We start from the raw sequence: 18,190 nt of genomic DNA on the forward strand, positions 1-18,190 counted from the left end.
AATGAGATATTGGCAAATGTCAAGTGTCTTGTTTTTTAAATAGTATTGATATTTATGTAGATAATGTCATGTAATGGAGAAGTTATTAATAAGTTAAATCTTATAAATAATATCATTCAAATAGAATTGAATTTATACTATTAGGTAAAGCTGTTATTTGAGACCCTTTGCTGAGAGATAGTCTAACAAATATAACATGTTTCTGGTTTTAATTTTTATTTTTTTGTTTTGTTTAATAAGTATATCTTGAGTGCTTGAACATTCTTTGAAGAAGACAGAAGTATCAAGCAAATAAAATACCCACAATCAAAGCCCACAGATAAACTTTTAAGATGTACCAAGAGTCGCAGTGAGAGCCAGGGTGGTATAAACCTCTAAGGCTAGCACTAGGTAAGCACAGTGGATCTCTGTGAGTTCAAGGCCAGCCTGGTCTCTGCTGAGAATCCCAGGAAAGCCAGGACTACACAGATGACACTTTCTCAAAGCGGGGAAAAAAGAGTCACAGGAAGACACAGGATGGGTGTATGGCCTAAGTACAAAGAATACAGAGCTGTTTCCAATACTTTGTCCTGCATGTGGGTGACTGGAGGAGGCCCCAAACTCTGAAGGGAGGAGGGGAAGATTGGGGATTGTGGCCGAGTCATGGAAGCCCTTGGAACATCTCAGTCAGCTTACTTTAAGTAAAGCACATCTTCAAAATGTCTTCACAGCCATGCCCACATTAATGTTTGTTGAAGTAACTGACTACTTAAAGAACAGCCAGGTCCGCATACAAAGTTAGTTATCCCACTTCTGAACAAAATAAATTCAAAGAGCTTTTATGACTCTAGTGAAAAACAATTGCCCTCAACAAAATCGCATTGTGTTTTAAAATGCCATAATGAAAAATGTAAGCAGCCGCATTTCCTGCCTGGAAGGTTTATATTGCAGAGAGAGATTGTGTAATGTAATAGGAATATGATGACTTAAACAAGAACAGAGACATCACTTGGACCATTTTTATCAGCTATAAGAGATTCTAAAGCAACCCTAGTATTTATAAAACCACAGCTTTTGACCAGATTTTAACAAACTTGTCTCAAGCTCTGAAAGGAAAGTCTTCAAGGCCTCGTCAGTGATGACAATTCTTATGGAGCTTGTTAGAAAAGTAAGTTTGAGGGCTATTCTCCAGACTTCCAAATAACATGCCAGGAGGGGTGCCCAGGGATCTGTGCTCCAGGTGGTCTTTTCTTAGGAGTTTAAAAATCTTGCCCTAGAACAATAAAACCTGTCCAAGGAGAGTCACTTGGTGAAGTAAGCATCCCCAGAGTGAACAGAATCCATGAGAGAATGAACCAGAATCAATAATGGCTGATGAGTATTCTGTCTTAGGCTGACACTCTAGGTGGGAATGTGACAAACAGTAATGTCGCCGGGCATGGTGGCGCACGCGCCGGGCATGGTGGCGCACGCCTTTAATCCCAGCACTTGGGAGGCAGAGGCAGGCGGATCTCTGTGAGTTCTAGACCAGCCTGGTCTACAAGAGCTAGTTCCAGGACAGGCTCCAAAACCACAGAGAAACCCTGTCTCGAAAAACCAAAAAAAAAAAAAAAAAAAAAAAAAAAAAAAAAAAAAAAAAAAAAAAACAAACAGTAATGTCAAGAGATACAGAATTACGTTGAATCAAAGCAGGATTCAAGACAGAATAGGAGTGGTGAGCTGAGGAGATAAAATTTGGGGAGTGGAGGAGTGGGGAAATGATTCTGAACAGAAAATATCATGCAAGAATCCGTAGCCAGAGTCTGAAGCTGAAAATGAACATAAACGATTTATTTGGAAAGAGCCCCCGCCTTACCTATTGCAGTTGCCAACTTCCAATCTTATGGAATTTGATTCTATTAATGAATGGAAGGACTGTACCTTGTCCCATATGAAATCAGAAAAATGTTTGGTATGTTTTGATCACCAAATACAAGGATAAACAAGACCCTGGCATCAGACAAAGGCATTAAATAAGCCCTCATGCAGTGGTGGCGCATGCCTTTAATCCCAGCACTCAGGGTAGGTAGAGGTAGGCAGATCTCTGTGATTTCAAGGCCAGCCTGGTCTACAAGAGCTAGTTTCAGGACAGACTCCAAAGCTACCTGTCTTGATAAACCAAAATATCAAAACGAAAAACAACAAAGCCCTCATGAAAATATATGTTTAATGAAAATGATCTTAATTCCCAGTAGAAAAAGGACAATTATTAAACATTGAATAAGGAAGAGCTCTAAGGAGTAAAGACAGAAGTTTATAGAGAAAACTGCAAGGGAATTGCAAACCTTAGCAACTTCAGTGATGACCTAAAGTTAGCTAAGAAAAGAGGCTAGGGACAGGGTGATGTTCCACAAAGCAGAGAATGCCAATAGAGGCTGTGTTAGAGTGAACATGAGGTACCTAGGGTGACTGGAAGGATTGTATAGCACATAATGATGATACAAGACATACTGCAGTCTGTTGACATAATAGTGACAGCATTGCATTAAAAATAATTAAAATTTAAGCCAATAAATAATGGCATGGTTACTCTAACAGTGCTGCTCTGGTGGGAGATGGGAAGGGATCTCTCAGGAACTTATTCTAATAATGCAAAGGGCAATGGTAACTTGGATAAGGTTAGCAACAGCAGCAAAACAATACAAAACTTATTATTTGCCAAATCTAGAGGATGTTCTAGTGTCCATAGAGGAAGACAAGAATGTAAACCTGTCATCTGGAGAGAAGATGGGATGGAATCTTGTGTCCTTAGAGTAAGGGAGATTAAGAGAAGGTCACATTCTGGAAAAAAGCAAATTCATGTGTGTGCTATCTGTGTTTCAGACATTGTTGGGGAAATTACTCTTCAATCCACCTGTGGTGCAATTTTCTCATGGGTTCCCCACATTCTCCTCCATACTTTTGGTTACTTCTTTTGTCTTTTTGGAGGTTCACCGATCATGTTGGGTGTCAATATGTTGGGGACCAGCCTGGACATAAACCATTTCTCTACCAGAGTAGATGTGTGGAAAGCCCAGACACAAACCATTGTAATAATGTTGTTGGATCTTTATCCCAACTTTTTATTTTTATGTCTCAGCATCTAACGTTCTGTGCTTGGAAAACCAAGGGCATAGCTGTTCTATAAATTTAAAAAAAAATTTATCTGATGTTGCTGTACTCTTGCTCCCCTTCCTTTAATATATCTCTAATCAACTGTATTTGTGTCCCATAGCTCTATTTATTATTTACAAATGTTTTGCTCCCAATTTTATTTTGCCTCTCTCTCTCTCTCTCTCTCTCTCTCTCTCTCTCTCTCTCTCTCTCTCCCTCTCTCTCTCTCTTTCTCCTCTCCTCTCCTCTCCTCTTCTCTCTCTCTCTCTCTCTCTCTCTCTCTCTCTCTCTCTCTCTCTATTCTAATACTTACTTCTGAGTGATCATTACTCATCAATCCACCTGTGGTGCTATTTTCTTACCGGTTCCTCACATTCTCCTCCATACTTCTGGTTACTTCTTTTGTGTTTTTGGAGGTTCACCAGTCATGTTGGATGCCAATATATTGGGGACCAGCCCGGACATAAATCATTTCTAGTACCAGAGTGGAGGTGTGGGAATAAATGAGGTACAGTTCACAGGACAATATCCAGAGGGAGTCTCAGGGCTCATTCAAATCCTGAAGATCACCTACATTTATTTTCCAAACAGCTTTTATATCAAGACAAAATGAAAGAGGGGGAGGTAACTCAAACTTCCTTAACATTGTTTCCTAGGTAGCAGGAGAATGACTTAGGTCATGTCTATGCCTATGCCTGTTTTGTCACTTCTAGGCAGATGCCTATTTTGTCACTTAGACTGAAAAACACCTCTTCCCCAGGCAACCTCCTAATTTACAGCAGAAGGAGCAGAATGACATTAGCATATCCTGACCACTTGCTTAGGATGGCATCAGGATGTTTTGACTATCAAAAGACTAGGAGACCACGTTTGGTGTGGCAGGTACAAATTGCACCTTGTAGGTTGCTCAGAATTCTCTGACCACCAGACGATGTAAAAATAGGGGCCTGTACAATTTGACCTCTACAAGACATCATTATGTCCTCAAATCCAAATGGAAAACTTGTAAGTGGTTTAATGAGCCAGATATTTGGATTCATTTTACATGAAAATCAAACTATTCAGCTGACTAAAAGTTATCCAAACAAAAAAATAAGGAAAAAATTTCTTTGCCTTCAATGCTTATGTGTTTCAATAGAAGAGGTAGAGAGAAATGGCTGAGAAGCAAGAAGTGGAGGAGAAGGAGGCTTTGTCTCCCAGAAGCCAGGCGAGAAGAGTACCAGGAATGCCCTGGTAATGGTGGGACACCTATCAACAGACTAGGCAGATGAGGAATCAAGCTAGATCCTACACTGTCCTTTATTACATAGCATAAATGATTTGTACCACACCCACCTAACATTTCCCCACACTAGAAAACCTCATTTTTATTGATTATTTGTTTGTTTATTTTGAGACAGGGTCTCTCTGCATAGCCTCAGCTGACCTGGAACTCACTATGTAGACCAGCCTGGCATCAAACTCACAGAGATATACTTGACTTGGCCCCCTTAGTGTTGGCATTAAAGGTGTATGTCTCCATGCCTGGCCTCAGTGCATTCTTAATGTACCTTGTCCTCCACAGAAAAGCTTCTTCAAAGAATTCCTTTCTTCTTTAAAAGTGGAAAAACTGTAAGCAATTCCGTATCTAGCCAAGTTCTCTCAGAAAGGCCGCCTCACTGAACACATTTTTCAGACAAACAGACATTCTATTCACAGTCACGCTCTGGGCGCAGGTGAAATCAGCAGCTGCGGAGCCCACCTTCCAACACATTCCTTTTCCTTTCTACTCAGAGCAGTGTGAGCATTAAGACAGGGCCCTTGCTGATTTATTTTATAATTATATAATTTTATAAGTGGCTATCAATAAATGAAATGTATGTGTTGAGGTATTGTTGTAGGTAAACAAGTCATTGGAAACTGTTAGGAACATTAAGTTTAAATAAATTATTTCAAGAGTCTTGAAAATTGCCTGCCACAAATGAACTCCAATATCTATAGTCTATTGGTACTTCAGAATCCAGGTAATGAAATCATTTACCTACAGTCAAATTTAGAGTTTGATATTTGTGTACATATTTGATATATACACACATAAAATCTACCATTGGGTATGTGTATTTAATAGCACATGTAATAATATATACATATAGAAACTATGATTTTTTAGAATTTGCATTGACTCCCTGTGTCACCTGGTCTGAGGGTTTTGTGAATTCATTACTCTATCAGATGCTTGTTTTCATTGTTGTATTCTTTATTGCTCTTACTGCAAGAGGACTGTAAGGGGGATGGGTTTATTTGGACTTACAGTTTGGGGAAGATACAGCACCCATCATGGAGGGGATGGCATGGTGTCAGGCGACTGCATGTTGACAGGAGTGTGCAGCTGGGCTAATTACCGTCTCACATCCTGAAAGAGCAGGAAGCAGAGAGAGAGGACGGGAAGTGGAGTTGGGATGAAATACCTCAATGGTTACCCACAGTGACCTACTTTCTCCAGTAAGGCTCTGTTCCAGGAGCTTCCACAACATTCCCAATCATCCTTGCTAGCCAAGGAACAGGTGCCCAAACACACAAGCTATTAAAAACACAACCTGAGCTAAAATTAAATTTTGTTAAACCTCAATGAGGAAGATACTTGGTTGGATGGTTGGTTTTGGATATGTACATATATGTTAATTTTCAGTGTTAAAGAAGTAATGAAACTTAGATTTAAAACATCAGGCACTTCTTACTATGATGTGTTAGTTTTTCTTTTACCTTGTTTTATATTATTATATCTCTAAGAAGCCTATTTGTTTTCTCTTCACTTTTTTTAGGATTTATTTAAATTTATTTTCTGTGCAATGGTGTGAAGGTGTCAGATCACCCAGGAACTAAATTTACAGACACTTATGAGCTGCCATGTGGGTGCTGGGAATTGAACCCAGGTCCTCTGCAAGAGAAGTCAGTGCTCATAACTGCTGAGCCGTCTCTTCATCCTGCCTGTTTGTTTTCTAATGAGAGACAGAAAGAAGATGGATCCAGATGGGAGGGTAAGTGGGGAGGAACTGGGAGGAGTAGAGAGAGGGGGTGCATAATCAGAATATACTATGTAAAAATAAAAAAAAAACTGCTTTCAATAAAAGGGAAAAATAAAGCAAATAAATAAAAGCATCAAAAACTTTAATGTGTTTGCCCTTTTGGGGGACCAAAAAATAATCTTGTATTTCTGTGTATGGCCCTGCTAGAGGAAAATGTATTTTTCTGGGTCATTAAAACCTGGAAAACAAGAAGACTCAAGAAATCTGGTGGTGGCGCACGCCTTTAATCCCAGCACTCAGGAGGCAGAGGCAGGTGGATCTCTGTGAGTTCGAGGCCAGCCTGGTCTAGAAGAGCTAGTTCCAGGACAGGAACCAAAAGCTATGGAAAAACCCTGTCTCGAAAATCAAAAAAATAAAAGAAATATGTGAGTTCACCAACCACTGGACTAATAACCATTGTAAAAATGTCTCCTGTGTAGGCACTGGCTTTGGAAGTCCTTGTTGGACCTTTTATGACTGCCGTGGGTTGCAAGTTAGGATGCTGATATGGAATAATCCTATATGCTGTGAAAATGTGTTGCTCTCACTGTTAATAAAAAGCTCATTGGACGGTAACTAGGCAGGAAGTGTAGGTGGAAAGGACTGGATGGGAAGAAGGAGGATGACGTCAGAGGAGCTGCCAGCAGACATAAAGGAAGTAGGACTTAACAAGCCATGAACTATGTGAGGATAGATAAGAAATATGAGTTAATTTAAATGTAAGAGTTAGCTAGTAACAAACCTGAGCTATCTGTCAACCATTTACAATTAATATTAAATTTCTGAATGGTTATTTGGGAGCCCTACTGGGACAGGGAAACTCTGCCTACACAGTGCTTTCTATCTAGTATTTTATCATTAAATCAGTCATCATATATTCCTCTGATGCAGATATAACTATTATTTATCATTTGGTAGGCACTTTTGTAGCTTGCATTTGAACAGCCTGTAAGTATATAATGTGGCATTAAGGCTCAGTATGTAAAAAACAGAAATTATTCCTTTCACCATTGCACAATTGCTCTCTGTCTTTATAACCCAACTGAGAAGGGAAGAAGATGCATTTGAAAACAAGGATAAAAATTTCTCCTCAATTTCTACCTAAAAATATCTTTTCTTTTAAAACATATGTGTGAAATTGCAAAAGTGTTAAAATACTGAACAGGTTTCCTAAACAAGGAGGCTTCCCCAAGGTGTTTGGAAGCAAATGACAGGTCCCCTATCAAGAGTTCAGAAGTAGACCAGTCCCGTGAACTACAACCAGGGAAGGGAAGCCACAGCAATGGTTCCCTCGAGCTGGCTGTCATCTCCACACCAGACTCCATACTCCAACATTCACAACCAGTGGGGCAGGAGCCAGCTCATTAAATGCCAAGAGCTCTCCTGGAGAAGAGGTGGAGGTAACAGCTAGGATGATTACCATTAGAAACACCTAGCTAAGGACTGTGGTAGGATGACCCTTGATGGGAATCCAAGACAGAAGAATGTTCAAGGAAGCCAAGCATAGGTAAGTACTGTTGACACAGACAAAAGCAAAATGAGGCAGAGGTGGTCTTTGTTATGCCCATAGATCAGATCACCAAAATATCACCACGAGACCATATTGGAAGCAAAACCAGTCTTTATCGGGAGTTAACTCAGGGTCCATTGTCCGTCCGGACAAAGTGGCAACAGTGATGATGGCAGTGACGGGAAGAGCACAGGAAAGACACCAAGTGGTGAAAAGAGGGGGTTTCTATGAGGTTTAACGACCTGCTTGGGGAATTTTAAGCCTTTGGACTTGTGATTGGCTGCCCTTCCCCAGTGGGGTGGGGGAATTCCAGACTTCTAGGCTTGGGATTTGCTACTCCACCTGATATAAGTAGATTTCCAGGCCTGAGGGGGAATTCCTAACCGCCTGTACCTGCCTGAGGTAAATTCCAAGCCTCTAAGGGCTCAGTGATTGGTCTTTTTTCCCTGATCAAAGATTGGCTGGTTTTGTGTCAGGGCAGAGATAGTTCTGATTCTAGGGTCAAACTGTATTTCTTTCTTTGGTTCTTTTTACCTTTTTGACTCTAACTTTTGGACCAGGGCAAATATCTTTGGTGTGTTTTGAATCTAGGGCTTTATGAATTCTTTTGGTCCTACTTTCAGGGTCCTGAAACTTTTCTCTGGCTCTAGGTTTGGGGACAAAGTGTTTCTTTGCCTGGCTGTGGTCCCAGTTTTAGGGTGTGTTTCTTTCTCTGGCTCTGATCACAGAGCCAGGCTGTTAGGGGGTTGTTCTAGGGCTATGGGCCTGGGCCTCTCAGTCTTACGTGTGGTAGGAATTGAATTTTAGTGGAACATCTAGTAAACACTGCAACATTGCACAAGTCTGTCATTAGCTACAATTTTGACAGAGCAGTAAGGTAAAACTGATCTGGAGTGACCAGGAGGAGGTGGTGCTCTTATTTCCAGGGTGAAGACACAGTCTAAAAAAACAAAGCTGTCTGCCAAAAAGATATTTGATGATCACTTTCTTGGCAAAGGGTACACAAGTTTTAAAACTAGGAGTCTTATCAATGTGGTCAAAATAAAGTAATGTCATTAGAAAGGAGACTAATATGAGGTTGGGGAGTTTTTAGGGGCCGACAGGACAATGTATGCCCTATTGAAGACATAAAATATTTATTCGAGTGGAAAAACACTGGGTACTTTCTATCAGTAAACAAGAAAATAGCATCCATATTTTTAAAAGTTCCTTTCAGTATAGACAGCAGAGTAAATATGGAATCTTCCATTAGTCTACTTTTATAGACTAAGTAAGAGATAATGATGGCTTTGGCTCTGTTATTGACAATGAAGATAGAAATCAGGAGATGGATACAGAATGCAGTTAGAGAGTAAAAATGGCAGCTAACAGAGTAAGAGTCACACATCAGAAGAAGGGGTCATTCTTTAAGATGGAAAAAATTAGGGGACAAGCAGGTTCGGGGAATTGAGAGCTAGCATACAATGACAAGCTTATAATGAAGTAATCAGGAGAAAATATAAAGCCGATGCGTTCCCAGCACAGAGCAGACTTCCTGGCTGGTAGCAGTTTGATCTTATCAGCATATATGTGATCTTTTGAGTCTAAATGATGGCATCTCGGGTTTTTCGATGAGTAGACAGTACTACCATTTATTAGAATAGGAAGGACAAAAGAAAGTTGAGTCAGAAATTGCCTGCTTTTGCAGAGTTCTTGAAGCACCCAAGCTTAAATGTCAAGAATGTAAGTAGTCCCTCTTAGGTCCTCCTTGTTATCTAGCTTCTCTAGATCTGTGAGTTGTGCTCTGGTTATCTTTTGCTTTATGTCTAGTATCCATTGACATACCGTGTTTGTCCTTCTGTGTCTGGACTACCTCATTCAAGATGATTTTTTTTCTAGTTCCATCCATTTGCCTTAAAATTTCATGATGTCATTGCTTTGATTTATTTATTTATATTTATTTATTTATTATAATTGAGTAATGCTCCATTGTGTAAATGTACCACATTTTCTTTATCCATTCTTCAGTTGAGGAGCATCTAGGTTGTGGGGGACAGTTGTGTAACCTGGTCTGTTTGTGGAACCCCTGGCATTGGGACCAGGATCTCTCTCTAGTACATGAGCTGGCTTTTTGGAACTCATTCCATACAGTGGGATGTTTTGCTCAGTCGTGATGAAGTGCCTTTGTCCTTCCTCACCTGAATGTGTGAGGTTTAGTTGACTCCCCACGGGAAGCCTTACTCTTTCTGGGGTAAAGAGTGGATGCAGGTAGGTTGGGGAGATGTGATGAAAAGTGGGAGAAGGGAGTTTAACTCTCAAAGTCTCCTAACTGTGGGCTCCTATAAAATCCAAAATAAGTTAAATACTCTCTCATTCCAAGAGGGGAGAACCAGTGTACAGTCATGATCAACTTGAATCAAAACTGAACTCCAAAAGGGTAAATTAAATCCTGTATTTCAAGGTTGCCATCTATAAGTCAGTCTTAATCTGTGGGCTCTCAGAAGGCTTGTGCAGCTGCATCTCTTGGGTTTTCCCTTCACAGCACATAAATCTCACCAGTTAGGCTTAAGCCAGCTCTACTTCTTATTGGTACTGTCCTTAGTGATCGTCCTACAGTCCTGACATCTTCAGTATGATGGGAACTCCATAGCTTACACACTTACCAATGGCCTCCTGGCCTCTCCTCAGGGATTCAGATCCTACACCACAGTCTCTCCATGACCTCCTCAATCCTAGGCTTTCCGATGAAACTGATACTATACTTTTACAAATGGTCTTTTCCTGAGCACACAAGATGCCAAGTCTCAGCTGATCTTTATCATCCCACCATGGATTTTAAACCCTACATATGAGACTCATACATTTCCATGTTCAGCTGCCAGCAGGAGATACAGTTGGGCTCCCCTCTGGACCACAGCTTCTGTGCTCTGGCCCTGAGGAAATGCTCCCAGAAGATTTCACCTCATAGTTGTTAATCTTTTTAATCATAGATGAAGACTCATCTCCAGGTAACCAATATTGATTGTCCTAGTAGAGAAAATAGTCAGCTTTAGTGGTACATGTCTCCTATTAATTATAGCCAATTCTGCAGCTTCAGCTAATCAGAAATCATATCCAAGATATCACAAGAACTTTATTCATTCTTACTCCGTGTTCTGGTTAATATTAAATGTCAACTTGACACAGTGTAGAGTCTGTTGTAATACGAGCGGCGGGGCTGCATCTCCGGCACCCGGCCACCCGTATGGCTAGCTTATGCCCCGAAATAATTATATGAAAACTGTATTCTTTTAAACACTGCTTGGCCCATTAGCTCCAGCCTCTTACTGGCTAGCTCTCATATCTAGATTAACCCATTTCTAATATTCTGTGTAGCACCACGATCTGGTGGCTTACCAGGGAGATCTTAACCTGCGTCTGTGTCTGGTGGGCGAATCATGGCGACTCCTCACTCGGCTTCTTTCTCCCAGCATTCTGTCTGTTTACTCCACCCACCTAAGGGCTGGCCTATAAATGGGCCAAGGCAGTTTCTTTATTAAATAAAAGTGACTCCTCCATCAAGAGTCACCTGAAAAATGGGTCTCAATTGAGTAATTGTCCTTATCAGGTATGTCTCTGAGCTTATCTGTGAGGAATTATCTTGGTTGTTAATTGATGTAGGAGCAGGAGCACACAGCTCACGGTGGGAGGTAACCATTCCCTGGGTAGATGATTCTGGTCTGTATAAGTTATGTAGGCAAGAACCAGAGAAAGGTAGCAAGTTTTCCAGTTTCTGTTTCTAGTTCCTCCCTTAAGTTCCCATTTTGATTTCTCTTAGTAGTAGACTATGACTTGGAAATATAACCCAAATAATTCTTCTCATTATTAATTTTTTAATTAATCAAAGCAACAGAAAGGAAATTATAACAGCCTCCCTCCCAATGACAGCAGACATGCTTGGTGTTCGCCACTGGTCTAAAGGGAGAATTTCCTGTCCTTCCTCAGGGACATGGGAGAATGTCTATTTTGTGTTAGCTAGTACTGTATAAACAGATGAGACCTCCCATTGGTTTTCCTCTGGTTCTTTAGATTTACCTCTCCCCTACCTAATGCAATGCTTCCTTCCCCCTGTATTCAGGGTTCTTCCTAGTGCATGAAGAGTTTATGTAGTGGGAGGAAAGACCTTTAAAGTGCACTGTGTCCTGCCTATTCCTCTCTGCTCTCCAAAGCTGATGTTCTAACAGCAGCAACTACAGTGTCTCCCTGACCCCAGCCCCAGCAGCTGGAGGATGTCGCTAAGTTTTCAGCTCAGTCCTTTCCTTCTGTCTGTTGTCCTGGTACTTCCCACTGACTTTCTAGCCTGAGCCTCGTTAACATTTTGGTTAGATGCTAATTCATGCTTTTCTGGCTCTGGTAAACCATAGTGCTGTTTTAAATTGGTATGTATTTAGGAAGTTACCTTATAATTCTTTTCAACCACAGGAAAATATGCATTTGAAGATTATATATATATGTGTGTGTATATATATATATATATATATATATATAATCACTTTATTGCAATTTCAGTGTCTTGACATTATTATGAAAAAGGAACCATAATGGGGTGGTTTAAAGCATATTTCTAGAATTGTTCTATGAATTTCATGAAATAATATGATCTCAGTGATCAACTACCTTTGATATTTTCCTGGATAGAATTTGGCAATATCCTGATTGTTACCTTGAGCTGTCAGCATAGCAAAAGTAGAGCTCTCTTTGGCATAGACATTACCTGACTAGCTCTTGATGTTCAGTAGTTTTTCAGCTTGCCAGAAGGTTTCCAGAACTTACTGTTGCCTGTTTTCAATAGTAATAGTTACAATTTTGAATGAAAACGCTATTATTATGGTATTGTAGTATCTTAGAGTTGTTCGTTTTGTTTTGAGACAGGATCTCACTGTGTAGTGATGGCTGACCCCAAATTTGATGTGTAGGCTAGACTGACCTTGAACTCAGAGATATATCTGCCTCTGCCTTTGCCTCCGTAATGCTGGGTTGATTTATTTTTCTTAATTTTTTTCCACTTAGCTGTGAAATGAGATGTATTGATAAATGTTTAGCAGATGGCTATCTACAGACAAAAAGAAAAACAAAGATCTAATTTTGTAGCATTTACTCAGCACCTTAGTACACAATGTTCCACTATATAACAATACAAATGTAAATAATTTATGTAATGTTGATAAAATTATGTTTTACTTGAAAATATGTACTTCGGGTATTTATCATCTTTGAATATGATTTATTTAATCATAAGTTTATATTTGTCATTATTAGTAAGGGCTATATTTGACAACTGGTTTGTGAAATTTCTAAAAGCTAAAATAAGCTTTTGCAAGCTGTTATGGGTTGACTTCAGCAGACTTTTTCTAATTTTTGGAGTAAGAAGGAAAGACATAACATTCTGTCACCAGTCTGGGTTTTCCTTCTTCCACTCTACCTGTGGAACAACTGCTTATTGAACCTAGGCTTTACAATGCAAGGCAAGTGTTCAACCGGCTTGGGTTTTGACCCATAACCCAAATCCACAGCCCACTTGAATTCTCAAGTCCATGCCAGTCACGGGCAGAGAGGAAGCTATTCTTCAAAGTCCAATCACTGGAGTACAAATTGGTTTTACTTTGCCTGCAGTCCCTACATTGGTTTCCTTTGTACCTTTGATTAGATTATTTCTTGAACATTATTTCTTGAACATTATTTCATTAGGCCTCTTGATAGGATGAAAGGGTAGATTATTGAATCTACTCTGAAAAGAAAAAAAAAGTGAGGAAGGATATAGATATGATAAGAAAAAGTAGATTATTAAGTCAACTTTTAAAAAGCAGCTACTAAGCTAGGTATTGGTGGTGCACTTGGCATACAGAGGTAGGCAGATCTATGTGAGTTTGAGGCCAGACTAGTCTACAGAGAGAGTTTCAACACAGCTAGGACTGTTACACGGAGAAACCCTGTCTTGAATGCCCCCCCAAAACAGCTACTAGTTTTTAATGTTTTATGTTGGATTGGACTTTTGTATATTGTACAAAAATTTTGTATATTGATACAAATTTGAGATTAATTTGTTAGAATATACTGTACATACATTTCTACTCTTATTCAAGGCGTTGTTCCTATACAACTCATTTAACAATATAATGTAAATTTCTAGCCCTTGGAAATTACTATAACCAACTATTTAGGATAATAAGGTATTGCAGCTTATTAGTTAATCACCTATTACAATCAAACTTGTAATCACATTAGGCATGTTTTTAAGGTTAAACAAAGATTCATTTTAGATTGACAGGTCATCTTCTAACACTTCAAAGATTTACAGAATATGGTATTTAAAAATGTTTCAATAACATAGGCTTTTTATATGATAACAAAACACATCTGCTTCTGGTAGTACCAATCTACTTTAGAAAAGATGATGGGCATTGAAGAAATGCCACATGGAGTTTACTTTCTTTGTGGCAAATGTAAGCCACTGAGCAAGAAAATGCTTTTGCCTCAACTACTAACAGTATGTGGTCTTAATTGTACAAGGAGGTTACAAAAGAAAATGATTGACATTGTCAAGACAAGGAAGAATAGTCCTTTATGATATCCTGCTTTTTTTGTGAAATGATATGGTAGGCCTATAGGCTGAAGATGGATGCCCCAACATTTCAGAGGAACTCTGGGTGACTTCCCAGGCAAATGTTTACATCATCCCTCACATTGTTTGGAAGTGACTTATTTGCACTTCCTGTTTACTCAGTTAATATCATTTCCTTCTTGGGTCTCTGAGAGAGTTGAAGACTAGTTAGTTAGAGTTTTCCTTCTTTACCAGATGAAGAAAGCAAGTTATGATAGAAAGTAAATTAAGTAAAAGAGTTTCAACTCACCAAGATAGGATAGATATGAAGTATTTTCTCTGAATTTGTCAACTGCAAATGGACTAGACATTGTTGATGTATTTTTTGCCTGTATATGTTGTATAGCTATTGTACTTGTTTATATTTCTTCTTTCTTATATTAGTTATAACCTTTTTATTTTAGATGAAAAATGGGAAATATAGTAGTATATTATTTGTGTTTTAATAAACAAATCTTGCCCAGGTTTCAGGAAACAGAGGCAGATGGATCTCTGTGTGTTCAAGGCTACCCTGGGATACACAAAATCGATCCAGAAACAGATCCAGGTGGTGGTAGCACACATCTTTAATTCCAGTACCAAGGAGGTAGAGACAGGAGTGGTATGGCTGGGATAAGAAGGAAATATAAAGTGGAAGAGACAGAACTCAGTGTAGTGTGGAATTTGAGGATTCGTGGAGACAGGATCTCTCTTGCCTCTTTGATCTGAACTTTGGTAGAGGTACAAGGTCTCTCTAATGATTGGATGCTTTGTTTCTCTGATCTTCAGGCTGAACACCAATATCTGTCTTTGAGTTTTTATTATTTGTGTTACAGCCACTTAATGGTGGCTTTGAGCAACAGTATTTCAGAAAAGCATCACTTTACTTAAAAGATCAGTGCACCTGCTCTGTAGAACTAAGTTATTAGTTTTTTTTTCAAGATGCTTTTAAGATTGCCTGTTTAATTCTATGTTGCAAGCACCTGTGATAAAATCTTTCTTTGAGGAAATTACAGTGCCTAGAATTATTATAACTCCCCCTATGAAGAAGCAAAGCTGATTTCCTGTCGAATAGCTACAAAGATCAAATATTTCTACACAAAGAATCTCCTGATACATTAATATCCTACGACAGGACTTAGCTTTTTGACAGACAATAAAATATGCTGTAAAGCATAAGAATCAAGAGCTACTTAAGAAAAATTGCCTTATTAAAGAGAAGCTTGCATCTTCAATCTATAAGAATAAAAAGTGCGTGGAAAAACACTTTTGTCCAAATATAGTTTGACATTGCTCTATTTAGGAAAAGAAGTTTATTGCTTTCTAGATTGATTTTAAATATCATTTAGAAATAATATCAGGTAAGTATAACTCTTATTGTTTATGGCCTTGTGACTGCAGGGGAAAGATTCATGTAGACACAATGCTCACTGATATGAGGTGATCAATACTATCAAAATCTTCTCAGTATTTGCATGCATATACATATCTACTCATAAGCCTACAGCATTCACTTACATGCTAGAATAATAATAAAATCATTTTGAGCAATGTAGCATTATGTGATTATTCAAATCTTCGGTTCTCTTATTGTTGTCTATTCATTACCATCATCTAATCAGTAGTGTAGTAAAGTCTCCGACTTTTATTATAGTCTCTTTTCCCTTCAGTTATATTAATGTATGCTTTTGTAATTAGTTGTTACAATGTTTTATATATATATGTATATACATGCATGCACACAGCATTCACATACACACACACATAGTGAGGTGACACTTTCATAGGTTCTTTATAGCCTTTCACCCACCCTTTGCCTTTTGATTAGTGATTAATACATCTACATGACTCTACAATGCTTAATGTTGCTAATATGTTCTAAATATTTTATTGAGGATTGTATGAATGTGAAGAAATCTCTTTCTCTTTCCTCATTCAAAATTCTTGTCGTTTAGTCTTGGCATTTCAATTATTCATTGTTTTGCAAGGACTTTCTGCAAACCAGATTGGAGAGTTTTAAACATTTTGTCTTTAGATATTCATGACTTTCTCCATATTCAGAAAGCTTTCAGCGATTGTTTCTTGAACTATTTCTGTGTGTTTTTCTTCTCTCTCCTGTAACTCCTAAAATGTCTCCCTGGGAAATTCATGCTCTAGCACACTTGCCAGTGTACTCATGATAGCAATATTCACAAAGCTGACAGAAATACAGCTGCATCATGGAATATGTGGACCACCTTGACACTGGACCCTCCATCACTATGTTAGTAACATGGTGTGAGACACGTATGCTCATAAAGTGCAAATGGAGGTAGGCTTTCGAGTACAGGAGGATGAACAGCTTCTGATGTGTTATCCCTGTGGAGTGTGGGTGTACCTACTGCAGAGGTGCCTGAAGGGTTTGAGAGGTGGTCACAGTGCTGCAGAGTGTTGGTTCACATGGTCAGCAGTGACTCTGGATCCTACCATACTGACTTACTGAAGTATTGCTCGTTCAGTACAGTGGAGCAAAGGTCCCAAGGCCAGCTGTGAACACAGGTTGAGGAACCGGGACCTGAGCCACAGTGGCTTAACAGACATGGTTTCATCAGTTTTGCATAGGCACACAAATACAACCATCGAGGTGGGTCTGTAGCCTGAAGGTTGGGTAAGACCATGACTCCTGGATCTGGGACACATGGAGTGATGTATGAATGGAGGACAAGAATTTCAAATTGGCAATGACTGCTGACAAGTCTAGCAGCGAAAGGTCATTTTTTTTTTTTGCAAAGAGAAGGCCACTGGAAGCCATGGCAGTGCTCTATGCATTGCTGATACTGACAGGCCAGCTTTGCAGGAGTCTCTAGATGTCACAGGTTCGCCACCCACCAACAACTCTTGAGATTGTCTTCTGGTCTTTGCTATACTTCTTGTAGGTTTTTAGTTGGGCCCTTGCTGTAACTGTTTCTCAATCTCTAAGTGTTGTCTTGGAATGGGGGGAGAAAGAATCCTGTTGACTCCTATTCTGACTTCTTACTAATGCTAATTACACACCAGTCATTCTTAAGTTGTTCATGGGTAGGCACACTTTTCAAAAGCACAAAAAATTCTAAAGAAGTTAAGACTATACAGATACTTTCCAAATTTTATGAATAAAAGACACACAATGAGATGGGTCTAGCATGATGAGGTAGGTCTAATTTGTCTAGAATAGAGATTGACTCAACAATTTTGAAAGTGTTTGAATTTGTTCCCTGAGAAGATTCATAGGCTCTAGTTTCCAAGTATTTTCCTGACGTGTCTTTTGAGAGGCAGGCTGCTTTGTACCCGACGCTGTTCAGGCTCTCCAGGGGCAGTGCAGGTTCAGACTTCTGCTGACTTGGAGTTACTCATGCATTCACTTAAGAACATTTAGCCTCCTAAAGGGAAAGCTCATTTTTTTAGTACATTTAGTAAGCATGGTTAAATAGGGATTATTATAATTATCTCTAATATTGTTACAAACTTAAAATACTTTAAATTGTAGTTTTAATTATACTGTAACTACTGGTTGAGTTTGTAGCAACCTGTTTTTACATGAAGATTGAATTACAATTAGTTCATTTTTGTTAAACCAAGAAAATGATTTGGGTACACTGATATCTAAGAGTAAATTAAAATACTAGGGGAAACTTATTATTAGTAGATTTGGGAATTATTTAGTGTTGTCAGAATAATGTACTAAAATCTCAATTTTGAGAATCCTAGTCAACCTGTTTTTCTTCTTTCATGAATGAAATACTTTCATTGTTTAAAAGATTTTATTTTATTTTATATAGATTTGTCCTGGGTTTATGTAAGTTCACTTTGTGCATGAGTGTGGAATACAGAAGAGTGTGCTGAATCCCCAGGAACTAGAGTTAAGGACAGGACAGTCTTAAGCCATCATGAGTGCTGGAAACCTAACTC

General features: G+C 39.0%; 1 protein-coding gene across 4 annotated transcripts in view; it reads left to right on the forward strand.

Annotated features, from left to right (window-relative positions):
- Cntn1 (contactin 1) overlaps positions 1-18,190 on the forward strand; it is a 266,999-nt gene that overhangs the window by 75,295 nt on the left and 173,514 nt on the right. The window contains exon 1 of one of the 4 annotated variants that reach the window (XM_057791549.1): positions 6,110-6,128. The exons of the other annotated variants lie outside the window; for them this stretch is intronic. The gene's annotated coding sequence lies outside the window, so the exon portion shown is untranslated. Of the gene's footprint in view, positions 1-6,109; positions 6,129-18,190 lie in introns of those variants that run through there. 4 annotated transcript variants of the gene reach the window in all.

Source organism: Chionomys nivalis, chromosome 17 (genome assembly GCF_950005125.1).
Source record: "Chionomys nivalis chromosome 17, mChiNiv1.1, whole genome shotgun sequence".
In the NCBI taxonomy this organism is placed as follows: domain Eukaryota; kingdom Metazoa; phylum Chordata; class Mammalia; order Rodentia; family Cricetidae; genus Chionomys; species Chionomys nivalis.